Source organism: Callospermophilus lateralis, chromosome 2 (genome assembly GCF_048772815.1).
Source record: "Callospermophilus lateralis isolate mCalLat2 chromosome 2, mCalLat2.hap1, whole genome shotgun sequence".
In the NCBI taxonomy this organism is placed as follows: Eukaryota; Metazoa; Chordata; class Mammalia; order Rodentia; family Sciuridae; genus Callospermophilus; species Callospermophilus lateralis.
The window spans coordinates 166,165,983-166,180,913 of NC_135306.1; the positions used below are offsets into that span (position 1 = coordinate 166,165,983).

The following is a 14,931-nucleotide window of genomic DNA, read 5'->3' on the forward strand; positions in this document are numbered from 1 at the left end:
ACAAATCACCTAGGGTGGGGGTGCTGAGAGTCATAGCCAATTAGGAATGACACATGGCATTTTTGGTTGAAAGGTGACCCTGCTCCAGGTTTAGGGTGGATCCTGCTGGGAATAGGGCGTATCCTGCTGCCTCTGGCACCCACTCCTTGAGTTCCCGTTGAGTTCTCGCAGGGTTCTGAGAGAATTGGTACGCAGAGCCCGGTGGAGGGAGTGTATTTTCCCAGAACGTGCGTGTAGAGTGCCGGTGAGAGTTCGGGAATAAAGAGTTGCTGTTTGAATCTACAAGGCTTTGTGGTGGCTCAGTTATTTTGTGCCCAGACAGACTGAGGCATTTGGCGGCCCATGCAGGGAACTTCTGAAGCTTAGAGGTAAGTGAAATTGTTCTCCCCTGAGGGAAGGTGAGAGAATGGGTGACCATTTCAAAAAACAATGTGTTCTTGTTTTGATTTATTTTGTTTTTTGTTTCAAGCTGCCTATCCCTAGAACTTTCTCAGACAAACTGGGAAAAATGATTGGCTCAAGGTTGGAAGTTGTTCGGCCCTGAGGAAGAGAAAATTGATACAATGATTTTTTATTCCATTTTTGTTTCATTCAGTTTTGGTTTTGTTTTGTGTTATCTTATTGGGTTGCGTTATCTTTATAGTAGATTAGAAATTAGTGAAAAACAAACCGAAAGAGTGTTAAGTAAATTGTTAGAGGTTTAGACCATGGAGAAAAACATTTTAGATCAAGCAAAAGAGAAGGTCTCTTGAGCTAGTCAGACAGAGGAAGAAAATTTAAAGGAAAAGGGGCTATTAGGAAAAAAGCTACAACAGGAGGCTGCTACTAACTCCGTTCTATCACCAGAGGGTGAATTCAACCAACAGCTCCACCTATGGAGACAACTGAGTGGCCCTCAACCCCCGTAGTTGATAAATGGGATCCTGAGACAGGACCTCAAAGATTAGCATGCCCTGTACTTGAGCAGGCAGGAGGGCAACAAATTCACCATGCTTTAGATTTCAAAACAGTGAAGCAGTTAAAGGAAGCTGTAACAACCTATGGTCCCCAAGCACCCTTCACAATAAACATGGTCGAATCCATTACCAACTTGGACATGACGCCAGCAGATTGAGCTAGCATGTGTAAATCTGTGCTAAATGGAGGACAATATTTGTTATGGAAGGTTGCCAATGAGGAATTTTGCACGGAGACAGCTAGGTGAAATGCAGTAGCCGGTTACCCTCAAAGAAATCTAGATATGTTGTTAGGAAAAGGACCTTATGAGGGTCAACGGCAACAAATTGAATATGATCCTGCTATATATGCACAAATTGCTGCAGACACAGTTAGGGCATGGAAGACTTTACAAGGACATGGAGATTTACAAGGCCAGTTATCTAAGGTGATACAGAGAGCGAATGAAACTTACGCTGAATTTGTAGATAGGCTTATTCAAACAGCTGCCAGAATTTTTGGGGGGAGAACAAGCAATGCCATTAATAAAACAACTGGCTTATGACAAAGCAAATCGTTACTGCAGAGAGGTCATTAGACCATGGAGACATGAAGATTTAAACACATATATTAAATTATGTAGAGACATTAATGAACAAGGGCAAGTCTTGGCAGCTGCAGTACAACAGGCTTTAGATGCCAGGCCAAAAACATGCTACAATTGTGAACAAACAGGACATTTTAAAAGGAATTGCCTCATAGGAAAAGGGTTTAACAAAACTAGGTATCAAAGGAATAGAATACCGGGTATTTGCCTACGATGCCGTAGAGGGAGACATTGGGCTAATGAATGCCTTCTCAAACCACCATAGAGGGTACTCCCTTATCAAAAAATGGACAAGGACCAGGTATTTACCACGATATCATGGAGAAAGTCATCAGGCTTCATTGCCAAAAAACGAACTGGGGGGCCCAATGCTCCAGGGCCCACAACCACAAATATACGGGGCAGTGGAGGAACCCAGCAACACCATCAAGGTAGTGCCCAGGACACATTATACATTAAATCCCTCATCAGACAAACCAGAGGGAGTGCAGGGTTGGACATCTGCGGCTCTGCCAGAGCAGGACTAACTCCAGAGATGGGAGTTCAAATCATTCCCACAGGAGTCAAAGGACCTCTTCCCCAAGGAACAGTAGGCTTATTATTGGGACGCAGTTCTTCTACACTAAAAGGACTTATGATAAGTCCTGGGGTAATTGATCCCGATTATGTAGGTGAAATAAAAATTATAGCTAGTCCTCCAAGAGGTATATCAGTAATTTCACCAGGAAATAGAATAGCACAGTTGTTAATAATACCAAGCCTGAATGATAAATTTTCCAGTCGTAGTGTAGAAAGAGGTTCCAGGGGATTAGGCTCCACAGGTGTAGATTGGGCTATGCTGTCTTTAAATTTAGATTCTCGCCCAATGCTAAAACTAAATATTAAAGGACATGAGTTTAATGGGCTACTGGACACAGGTGCTGACCTTAGCATCATATCTTGTCAAGAATGGCCAAAACATTGGCCATTACAACAAGGCACTCAAACGCTTCGAGGCCTAGGAGTGGCAACTAATTCCCATAGAAGTGCAATGGTATTAGATTGGAAGGATCCTGAAGGATGTGAAGGAATTATACAGCCATATGTATTGGATCATCTTCCTATAAATTTATGGGGACGAGATGTCCTAGATCAATTAGGTTTGACATTAACAAATAACATCAATCCTAATGTGCCCACTACTAGGGCTAGACAAGGTTTTAGGAAAAAAAAAAGATTAGGAGAACAAGAACAAGGTATAGCAGCACCAATTCAAATAGATCAAGGAATAAATAGACATGGATTGGGTTTTCAGAAGGGGCCACTGAGACAATCAAAATTACTTGGAAATCAGAAAGACCAGTATGGGTTCCTCAGTGGCCCCTGACTAAAGAAAAGATACAAGTAGCCCATGACCTGGTCAACAACAATTAGCGGAGGGACATATACAACCTTCCGTATCTCCCCATAATACTCCCATTTTTGTCATCAAAAAGAAATCTGGTAAATGGAGATTATTGCAAGATTTAAGAGCTATTAATAATGAGATGGCTATTATGGGACCTGCTCAATCAGGGATTCCTCAATTGTCTGCTTTATCAAAAACCTGGTATGTTTTAGCTATAGATATTAAAGATTGTTTTTTTTTTCAATTCCAATTCATCCTAAGGTAAGTCCATGTTTTGCATTTACTATCCCTGCACTTGAATCATGAAGGTCCTGATCAGAGATATGAATGGAAAGTACTCCCTCAAGGGATGGATAATAGTCCAACTATGTGTCAAATTTATGTTAACAAAGCAATCCAGCCACTTAGAAATCAAAATCCTGAACTACAAATATTTCACTATATGGATGATTTATTATTAGCACATAAAGATAAAAACATTGCTAGAATGTTATGCCACACTTACAAACTTATTAAAAAATTATAATCTAGAGATAGCAATAGATAAAGTACAATTAAATTTTCCAATTAATTATTTAGGAGTTCTATTATCCCCAACCATGGTCCGTCCACCAAAAATTCAAATACGAGTAGATCAACTCAAATCACTTAACGACTTTCAAAAGTTATTGGGAGACATAAATTGGATAAGGCCTTATCTAGGCATACCAACAGGAGAGTTGGGACCTTTATTTGATATTCTAAAAGGTCCATCAGATCCAAATTATCCCGCAAGTTAACTCCTAAAGCAAGAAAGGCATTAAAAATTATTGAAACATATATGGAAAATATACATTTGGATAGAATTGATATAAGTTTGCCTTTATTATTTATTGTACTACCAACAAAAAATATTCCTACAGGAGTATTTTGTCAAGAAGGTCCATTATTGTGGATACATTTATCTTATTCTCCTAACACTATTCTTACTAGGTATTCTGAGGCTGTAGGACAATTAATACTCAAAGAAATAAAAGCAGCAAAGGGAGTGTTTGGAATTTCTCCCAATAAAATTATTACTCCATATACTATGGATCAAATTGATGAGTTAGCTAATGAGTTAAATACTTGGGCAATAATCATGTGTAAATCTAATGTTACATTTGATAATCACCATCTAATCCTTTGTTGTCTTTTTGGTCTAAGCATCCTGTAGTTTTTCCAAAAATGACAAGAAAAACCCCTATCATGAATGCTCCAAATATATTCACTGATGGGTCAAATAATGGTACAGCAGCAATTGTTACCCGTTATCAAAATTTACATTTTTAGTACCCAAACCATCAGCTCAAAAGGTAGAGCTTAATGCAGTTTTACAACCTTTTGTGATGTTTAAAGATTCTGTATTTAATTTATTTTCTGATAGTCAGTATATAGTTAATGCTATAGTATCCCTTGAAGATGCTGGTAGGATTTCCCCTTCCTCTACTGTTTTCTCTCTGTTTTCCACTATACAAAGTCTAATCTGGGACAGAAAAGATCCATTCTTTATAGGACATATCAGGGCACATACAGGATTGCCTGGAGCCCTTAGTTTGGGCAATTATTTAGCAGATAAAACTACACATGACATACATATTTTCTCTACACTAGAAGAAGCTACAAATTTTCATAAAAGGTTCCATGTCAATGCTAATACTTTACAAAAGCATTTTAAAATAACTAAGGAACAAGCCAGACATATAATAAAACAATGTCAAAATTGTGTGACCTTTTTACCACAAGTTAATCTTGGAGTCAATCCTAGAGGATTGATACCTAACCATATTTGGCCAATGGACGTCACACACTTGCCAGAATTTGGAAAATTAAAATATTTGCATGTTACAGTTGATACTTCTTCCGGATTTTTGATGGGCTCCCTTCATGCCAGAGAAAAAACTAAAGATGTTATAGCTCATTGCTTACAAAATTTTGCCACTGTGGGCGTTCCTAAACAGTTAAAAACAGATAATGGTCCTGGTTATACTTCTACCTCTTTTAAACAATTTTGCTCATCATTTGGCATTACTCACATAACAGGAATTCCATATAATCCTCAGGGACAAGGCATAGTTGAAAGAGCTCATCAAACTTTTAAAATGTACTTATTAAAGCAAAAAGAGGGAATTGGGAAGGGGTATATATCCCCCAAAGATAAACTTAAAATAACGCTTTTTACTCTAAACTTTTTAAATTTGGATTCATCAGGGCTTAGTGCTGCGGAAAGACATATGTGTCCAAAAAATGTACACAAGCCTAAGGTACTTTGGAAAGATATTCTAACAGGACAATGGAAAGGTTCTGACCCAGTGATTGTCTGGAGTCGGGGTTCTGTTTGTGTGTTTCCACAGGGAGAACAGCAGCCGATTTGGATTCCAGAGAGACTAACCAAAGGGATTTCTACAGACCAAAAAGAAGATGATTTTACTGAAATCCATAACAGCTGATATCCAGAGCTCCAGCTTGGCTATTCTTACATCTGTGACAGTGATTAACCAGGATGCTTTTTTCAATATCTATTTTATTATTGCATTTTTCCACATAATAAAGTTCTATTTTATTTTTTGAGCTCATACAAACCTAGGTTAATGTTTTTCTGATCAGTTTTATTTTTTGACTGTGGAGTTTTTAAACATTGCAATGGAGATTTCACCTAGGTAAAGCTACAAGGCCTTTACTATTGTCTTATGTGTTGTATGTTATATGTGCACACTTCTGTTTTGTGTTGTATGTCTATATGTGCGTATGTCCATAGATCATATATGAGGAGTGCTCATGAAAAAATGGATCCAAGTATTTTTTATTATTCACATGATTTAAATGGTTTAATTTTAATTTGGTAAACAGCTGTTGAGGATTGTTTTAATATGTGTACCAATAAGGAGGTTAACAGATCTGTTTGTTTACTTTCACCTTTTCTTTTCATTATATTTAATAATTCTGTTCAGGATAATGTAAATTGTTCAGAAAATTGTTTTCTTAGTACCTGTTGGAATGTTACATAATTTTTTTTTTAGTTTCATTGCCAGAATTCTTATCTTCAACCCAGTGCCAGCGAAAACAAAGATAAAACCAAACTACAGTTTCTATGATAGCTATCTCAACAAACTGTATAAACTGCATCAATGAATAATAACTCAACAAGTAATGCTCAATCAAGGAGTTGATTTACTTTGGGAGGAAATGGACATATTGATAGATTCCTCCGCTTTGAACTGCTTGCAGAACTTGCCTGGACTATGTATCACTTGTATGCATTGTGAACTATCTGTTGGTGCAGCGAATTGTGGTAGTGCTGGGGTATCTTTGCTGATGGTGTCACCGGTGATACAATTTTTCCAAAGGATCCGTCAATTGACTTGGTGTCGTGGCATTTCTGCATCCTCCTCCCTTCTGCTAGTATGGTCTAAAATTTGGGGGCCAACAGAGGTGAGGCAAAGAACCTCACCCCCTCACTGGCACCAAGGCCAAATTTGGGGGCCAACAGAAGTGAGGCAAAGAACCTCACTCCCCCACTGGTGCATAGGCCTATCCACAAGTATGGCTGTATGCTGGACCGGTAGTCAATGACGGGTATGATCCAATTGCAGTGGTACCAGCCTAAGACAGGAGGCTGACACCTAGAGGTCAGCTCATCCGATGACGGGTAAGAACCATATGTTGAATTGGACAATCTAACAGGCAGGGTCCCTAAGCCACATTGCTTGTTGTTTAATTAATCAGAAGGGGGGAGATGCTGAGAGCCATAGCCAAGTAGGAATGACGCATGGCATTTTTGGTTGAAAGGTGACCCTGCTTAGGGATTAGGGTGGCTCCAGGTTTAGGGTGGATCCTGCTGGATTAGGGTGGTTCCGGGTTTAGGGTGGATCCTGCTGGGAATAGGGCGTATCCTGCTGCCTCAGGCGCCCGGTCCTTGAGTTCCCATTGAGTTCTCACGGCGTTCTGAGAGAATTGGTACGCAGAGCCCGGTGGAGGGAGTGTATTTTCCCAGAACGTGCGTGTAGAGTGCCGGTGAGAGTTCGGGAATAAAGAGTTGCTGTTTGAATCTACAAGGCTTTGTGGTGGCTCAGTTATTTTGTGCCCAGCCAGACTGCAGCATGGGGGATCCTTATTAAAAGGTATATTTTGATTCATTAGGTCTGGGATGGGGTCTGAGGTTCTGAATTTCTGACTTTTCCCAGGTGATACTGATGCCACTCTTCACCAGATCACACTTGGAGCAGCAAAGCTGTATACAACTGCTACCTCTGCCAGTTACACCTGCTTTCAGTAAGGATTTGTCAATATTTATCATCCTCTCTTTTTCAGGAGTCATAAGTTTCCAGTTTAGAATTTAATGTTTACTGTCCAAGGAACCAGCCTTTGACTTGCTTCCTTTTAGTGGTGTGTGTGTGTGTGTGTGTGGCGCTCGTGCACGCTCTACTGGGGATTGAACCCAGGGCTTGGTGCATGCTGGGCAAACTCTTTACCATTAAACTACATTCCATTAAACTCTTTACCATTAAACTACATTCCCACCCCAACTTGCTTTCTTTTATACTCAGACTAGGGCCAGGATAGGGCAATAATGGGTGCCCCAATCTCCCTTTCTCTTGTCCAGGATAGGTGCAGCAGAGACACTGGCTAAATTGCTGCTGCTTAATCCAGGTATTCTTCCTGAGAAGACTGAAGCTAAGATGGTAGTAGTTGAGCACAGGTCCTAGGAAAGGTTCAAAGGCAAAGTAAAAGCATGTAAGTGGAAACTGGCTACTGAACTCATTGACCAGGAGCTGGGGGAGTGGGAAGAGAGCCTGAAATGGGAGATTGCTTTGGAACTAGGAGATCTTAGCTTATTTGGTTTAGAAAGACAGAGTCTGGTACACTCTAAACTGGCCACCTAGCATGATGGTATTATCACTCTTGTTATATGAGAGACTTTTTTTTGGTGCTGGGGATTAAACCTAGAGCCTTCTTACACACTGAAAGCATACACTTTATCACTAGTTACATCCTCAGCCCAGGAACTTTTGAGAGTATCATATTTGTAAAAATTTGATTTGTTTAACTGAAAAATGAGAGAATTAAATTAAAATGAATGAATTGTATGAAACTTAATTATAGGCAAGATAATCTTTAGATAAACCGTGTTATACAAGAATAAAGTACAATGTATCACAGGAACACTAATTACTAATGTATTAATAAATTATCACTTAATTATTAGAAACCTTCAGGGCTTGGGATGTAGTTTGGTGGTAGAGTGCTTGCTTAGCATGCACAAGGCCCTAAGTTCCATCCCCAGTACTGTGAAATTAAAAACTAAAAACAATAACAACAAAAAACCGCAAAACAACCACCTTTAAATCCTGAGAACTGCCCCAGTTGTTTTTCTTTCATAAGGGAAATCCTATTATCTCTCAGGTCCAAATAATAATGGTATTTTAATATTCCATTTTTCTTCATGCTAGGATTCCTATTGAATTATAAAAATAGAAAATTTTCATTTTTCAGAAAGTCTTACTCATTTTTATCCTATACATAATATTTATTTATTTATACATTTATTTTTTGAAAAATATGGAACACTTCACAAATTTGTGTGTCATCCTCGCTCAAGGGCCATGATAATCTCTTTATCGTTCAATTTTAGTATATGTGCTGCTGAAATGAGTACCCTACAGTGATATTTAATGCTGTTCAAAGTTTTAATTATGACAACCAACAACTTAAGATCAAAGCTTGTAATCTCTCAAAGCAAATCACGACAAATTCAAGGACTTTATTTTCTTCAAAGGGAACTGTCTAAATAAAGGAAGAAATTCTGTATTCAGCTAAGCACAATATTGTTTGCTGCTACATAACATCCATCAGGCACATAATAGCTGGGGCTCTAGTAAACAACACAGCATAATTCCCTACCACAGTCTTGACTTTGATCTCAACTAGATGCCTCACTTTGGCAAAACACTTCATTACTATTTAGCTCAGTTTTCTCTTCTGTAAAATGAGGGATTAGACTACCAGTCTCAACCTTTCATTGATTCAGTAGAAAGCCGATTTTGATTGCAAGAGCATAAAAAAGTATTTGCCATTAAAAAGAAATTTGAAAAGCCAGGTGCAGTGGTCGTGCTTATAATCCCAGCTACCTAAGAGAGGTGGAGGCAGGAGGTCTGTGAGTTCAAGTTCAAGGCATCCTGGGCAGCATAGCAAAAATCCTGTCTAAAAAAAAAGTTTTGTTTTGTTTTTTAAAGAAAAAAAAGAAAAAGAAAAAGAAAGTGATGAGCGGGGACCCAGAGGGGTGAAGCAACTTACTTCTGGTGTCACAGGAGCAAAACTAGGATTAAACTCTAAGGTGTCTGGGTTCTAGCTAGAGAAACTTTCCACAATGTCATAAAGATTAAAATTCTTCCGAGAGATAACTTACCTACTACAAATTTTAAAATTAACCAAGAGAAACCACCTAAGACTAATGGGATAACATTAACTTCTTTGAAGGAAATAGTTATTTTTCTGAGTAGCTGAGATAAGTCAAAATTAACTTATGTGGTCAGAGGTATGGGTATGATTATGCTAGAAAACCACATAAAAACAAATCAAGTTCTCACATACTACAAAAATGTCTAGTTTCAAGGTTACGTAGGACCAATCTCAGTGGGTTAGTGAACTTCAGGCAGATGCCATGCCTGGCCCACCAGAGTGGTTAGCAAGGAATGTGTTCTGCCCCTAGGAGACCCGCCTGCTGGTGCAATGCCTGGGTGAGGGCTGACACAAAGGAGCAGACACAGTATTAGGGAGGAGAACTTATAGGAAGGGAAGCTCAGAAGGATAATCAAAACATAAATCATTTCTCTTCAAAGGCACACCTCTCAAAAAAAAAAAAAAAAAAAAAAACACAAAACAAAACACATAGCTGGTGGGTGCAGGTGTATGTGTTTTAAAAAAATCCCATCTGTGTTTTGTATGTATATCTTGTCCCTCTCCACTCTTTCTTTTGAAAAAGTTCTAAAGTTCTTATATATTTAGCATTAGTGTATCTGAACATACTATTGGAAAATAAATTACATGTCCAAATATTCATTTTAAAGATTCCATATATGTGTATAAATAAATATATAATATATGTAGTATTTAATAACAATATGTGCCAGGCACTGTTATAAATACTTCTAAATAAATTTTATATCATTTAATCCTATGAGGTAGGTAAAATTATTATCCCCACTTTACAAATCAGAAAACTGAGATATGAAGAGGATAAGTAGTTGTCCAAGGTCACAGAATGGTAGATCCAAGGCAGTCTGCTCCTGAGTTCATGCTCTTAACTACCAAGTTTTGCTTTCTGTTTGATTTTTCTCTCTTTTTCCTTTCTTTTTTTTTTTTTTTTTTGGTACCAGGGATTGAACCCAGAAGTGTAACCACTGAGCCACATCCCCAGCCCTTTTTGTTTTTATTTATTTTTATTTTGAGACAGAGTCTTGCTAGATTGCTTAGGGCCTCTCTAAATCGCTGAGGCTGGCCTTGAACTTGTGACCCTCCTACCTTAGACTCCAGAGTTGCTGAGTCTACAGGTGTGTGCCAATATGCTCAGCTTAAACTCACTTCTTATATTCAGAGACTCCTGGTAAGACTCTAAAAACTGAAAATGGTAGATAGGGCATCATCATTGCACATACTTGTAATTCTAGCAACTTGGGAGGCCAAGGCAGGAGAATTGAAAGTTTGAAGCCAGCCTCAGCAATTTAGGGAGACCATATCTTAAATACTCATCATTTTCCTAGCACATGTCCAGAGTCACTTAGATGCACTAAATAATTCAAATCCAGAGCTAATGATAAAAGGAGAGTCCAGTGGCAGTGGTGGCTATAGTGACCATGGTGTTGAACTGGTTTAGATACTGCAGAGAGAGGAGAATGCAGTGGTTAAAAAGGGTGGGCTTTGGAGACTGCCTGGCATTTAATACTGGTTCTAACCCTTGAGCAGAATGCCTATCTTCTCTGTGTTTCAGATTTCCCATGTGAGAAATAAGGGTGCTTAAAGAGATGATAATTGTAGACTCATATTGAGAAACTGTTCAGTTCTAGGTGCTATGCTTTACCTCTGTCATTCTGGATAATACTCACAATAATCCAAGAAATGATACATTTATCATTCTTATTTTACAGAGGAGAAAACTGAAGCCAAGAAGATAACCTGAACCAGAACACGCTGTTAAAAGTGAGTAATTATAACAATTAATTATAACGACTATTTAAAGAATGTTCACTATATCATGTATTTAAAGTGTCTTGACTTTGGCAAGCCAGTTAATGAAGGCTTTCAGGTCTGTTGATCAAGTTAGCCTGGTCTCAATGTGTCACATTTTAAGAAACAAATCTATCAATCAAAATGAAATTAAAAATGGAAGGAAGGAGGCTGGGGTTGTGGCTTAGCGGTATAGCACTCACCTTGCACGCACGAGGCCCTGGGTTCGATCCTCAGCACCACATAAAAATAAATAAGTGAAATAAAGGTATTGTGTCCAACTATAACTAAAAAATATATATTAAAAAAAATTGAAGGAAGGGACTGGGGCTAGAGCACTTGCCTAGGATACATGAGGAACTGGGTTCAAACCCCAAAACTTTAGATTTTTCTTTCCTTATTTCTAGGACACTCAGTCCTTTTCACCCTCATGATCTCTGCTTTCTGCCTTCTCCCTGAGCCTAATTATGAACACAAACAGCCCTAACCTAGTTTGTATAGCTAAAGATTCCTCTGCCTCTAGCCATTCTTCAGTGTCTTCAGCAGAAAATTTCAGTCTTTTTTTTTTTTGGTATTGAGGAATTGAACACAGAGTTGCTTACCACTGAGCCACATCCCCAGCACTTTTTATTTTTTGAGTCAGGGTCTCATTAAGTTGTTTACAGTCTCACTCAGTTGCTAAGGCTGGCCTCGAATGTGTGATCTTTCTGCTCCGGCCTCTAGAGTCACTGGTATAACAAGTATGTGCCACCATGACCAGCACTTTGTGGTTCTCGAGTCAAGTCCTATGGCTTGTCCAACTGCAGCCAGCTCTGTTTATGGAATTGCCATAGCTACCACAACTTCCCTTAGTAGAGGACTGAGGATGAGTTAGCTTCCTCAGATAAAAGGAAGTGGGTGTGAAACTGGGAATGCAAAAAAGCATGCTATGTGGAGTCTCTTCTAGTAAAGTGGCTCTATCCAGTTATCACCATTAACAGTGGCAGTGGATTCAGAAGCAGGTATCCAGTGTCCAGTGCTGAGGGACCCATGATGAAGGCACAATGTCTGGGCCTAGTGGCAGCTATGCTATCTTCATCAGATTAGCTCTAGGATATAATTTTGGGCTTCATTTCTGGCTGCAGAACCTCCAATCCTGGTTTCCCAGCCTGCCTGGAGATTCTGTGGACCACCAGTATCTTTAAATCAAGTTATTTTCTGCATAGCTCAGTTGATTTCTGTTGCTTGTGAGAACAATGACTAATTCAGGGAACATGTTATAGAGAGGATCCAAGGGTTAAAAGTTAATTTTTCTGGCTTTGTTGATGGTGCCTCTCTCTCAAATAGATGAATCTAAGTAATTTGCCCAAGTTCAAAGAGTTGATGACATACCCATTACTTAATACCTCTCATATCCTTCCAATAGACCTCCTGATTCTTAGCCTAGTTGATCTCCTTGTGAAAAATCTTAGGGACATCTAATCTTGCCTTACACTTGAGAGTCAATTAATAATTTTCTTAACTTGAAGGATGTGCTTTCCTGTAATTATTAGTTTATGGTATCTCAAATTCCATTTAATAGCTCTGAAATATAACCATTTAGGTAAGATGGGATGGGAACCATCACACAAATGGAGGAGTTGGCCTTAGATGAGATCTTGAATGATATCCATTGTTAATGGGGAAGAGTATATATGGGTGTGCTCATCCATGGGAGGAGATGGAGGCCCATTGGTGAACAGAATTTATTGGTAATAACTCACTTTTCTCTCACACATAACATAAAGTAAGGAGGGGGTATCTCATAGGGGGCCAGGGAGGGAGAACATGGGAGGATTAGATTAATTGTAGGTAGGGAAGAGGGGTGGGAGGGAAAAGGAGGGGGAAGGGGATAGCAAGGATGGTGGAATGTGATGGTCATCATTATACAAAGTACATGTATGAAGACTTGAATTGGGTGTCAACATACCTTATATACAAACAGAAATATGAAAAATTGTGGTATATATGTGTATTAAGAATTGTAATGCAAAGAAAGTACATGTATAATGGCATAAATTGGCGTGAACATACTTTATATACAGAGATACAAAAAATTGTGCTCTGAATGTGTAATAAGGATTGTAATGCATTCCACTGTTGTTGTGTATTTAAAAAAATAAAATCAATAAAAAAAGATTTTAAAAAAACATAAAATACCTAGGATATAGCCTGACACATAGTAAATTCACATATCCTTTTCAAATCCTTAACACACATATATACTTAATCCTTTTTTTTTTTAGTATCATGCCTTTGAAGTTTAAAACAGAATCTCTGCTATCATATAAATCTGCTAATATGGGGCTGGGGTTGTGGCTCAGTGGTAGAGCACTCGCCTAGCACATGCGAGGCCCGGGATTCGATCCTCAGCACCACATAAAAATAAATAAATAAATAAATAAAATATATTGTGTCCGACTACAACTAAAAAATCAATATTTTTTAAAAATCTGCTAACATAATTGGGATAATAATCTGCTATCATGATGACCTTAGATTAAGGTTTTTCACAACTCTTATCAGGAAATCCAAGGGCCACTCATCCTTGTAAAAGGGAACTTTCCCAGGCTACAAATGGAACTTTGCCTTTTTCTCTAAAGAAATGTTCTTGGGGGGGAAAAAAACAAAGAAAGAAATGTTCTTGGGGGATCTAGGCCTACACACTGTTGCTGTCTTTCTTCTTCCTCTTCCTCTTTCCCTACCTTTTCCCCTTCCTCCTTCTCTTCCCTTTTCTTCACTTTCTCCTCCTTTTCTTTCTCCTCCTCTTCCTTCTTCTTTTTCTCCTCCTACTTCTTCTCAGTGCTGGGTATTGAATTCAAGGCCTCACACATGCTAGGCAAGAGCTCTACCATTGAGCTACATCCCCAGCCTGCTACCTTTTTTTCTTTCTTATGGTATTGGGGATTGAACCCAGGGGCACTTTACCACTAAGTTACATCCCCAGTCTTTTTTCTTTTTTACTTTGAGACAATATCTCACTAAGTTGCTGAAGTTCTTGCTATGTTGTTGAGGCTGGCCTTAAACTAGATCCTCCTTCCTCAGCCTCCCAGGTCACTGGGACACTGGACCACTGAGCCACATCCCCATCCCTATTTTGTATTTTATTTAGAGACAGGGTCTCACTAAGTTGCTTAGTGCATTGCTTTTGCTGAGACTGGCTTTGAACTCGCTATCTTCCTCCTGCCTCCTGCCTGCTGGGATTACAGACCTGCCCCACAGTGCCTGACACCTGCTATCTTTTTTGATCATAGTATCTCACATTAACCAAAAAATAATAATAATAAATAAAAAGCCTTTGTATTCACTTACTAACACAGGGAAAAGGCAATCAGATACTATAGAACTTCCATACTTTAAAAAATATATATACAAGCCTTCACAAATTTGCATGTCATTTTTGTGCAAAGGCCATGCTAATCTTCTCTGTATTGTTCCAATTTTGGTATATGTGCTTCTGAAATGAGCACAAACTTCCATACTTTTATGGAAGTGCATTTTCTGGGCTGACAAGATCATACTGTCCTCCAACTTACCTAACTCCTGGGATGGCTTCCAAGTTTGGGTTCCAGGAGTTGCATAAGACCATATGCTCTGAGTGACTACTCAGAGTCTTCAGAGATTTGAGTTTTGGGATTTCTAGAAAATTTAGCAGCTACCAGGTGATTCCTAGAAGGTTTTACTCTTACCATTGGCCAATGTACCTAATGCTGTGACTATAATCAGGGAAGGACTCCATGCC

At 38.8% G+C, this 14,931-nt stretch overlaps 2 non-coding genes across 2 annotated transcripts; both read right to left on the reverse strand.

Moving 5' to 3' along the window:
- Positions 1-8,501: 8,501 nt before the first annotated feature.
- LOC143393184 (U6 spliceosomal RNA) lies at positions 8,502-8,604 on the reverse strand. The gene has a single exon (XR_013090500.1). It is a non-coding gene; the product is annotated as a U6 spliceosomal RNA (small nuclear RNA).
- A 5,948-nt stretch (positions 8,605-14,552) lies between these two features.
- Positions 14,553-14,659, reverse strand: LOC143393154 (U6 spliceosomal RNA). The gene has a single exon (XR_013090475.1). It is a non-coding gene; the product is annotated as a U6 spliceosomal RNA (small nuclear RNA).
- Between the last annotated feature and the right edge of the window lie 272 nt (positions 14,660-14,931).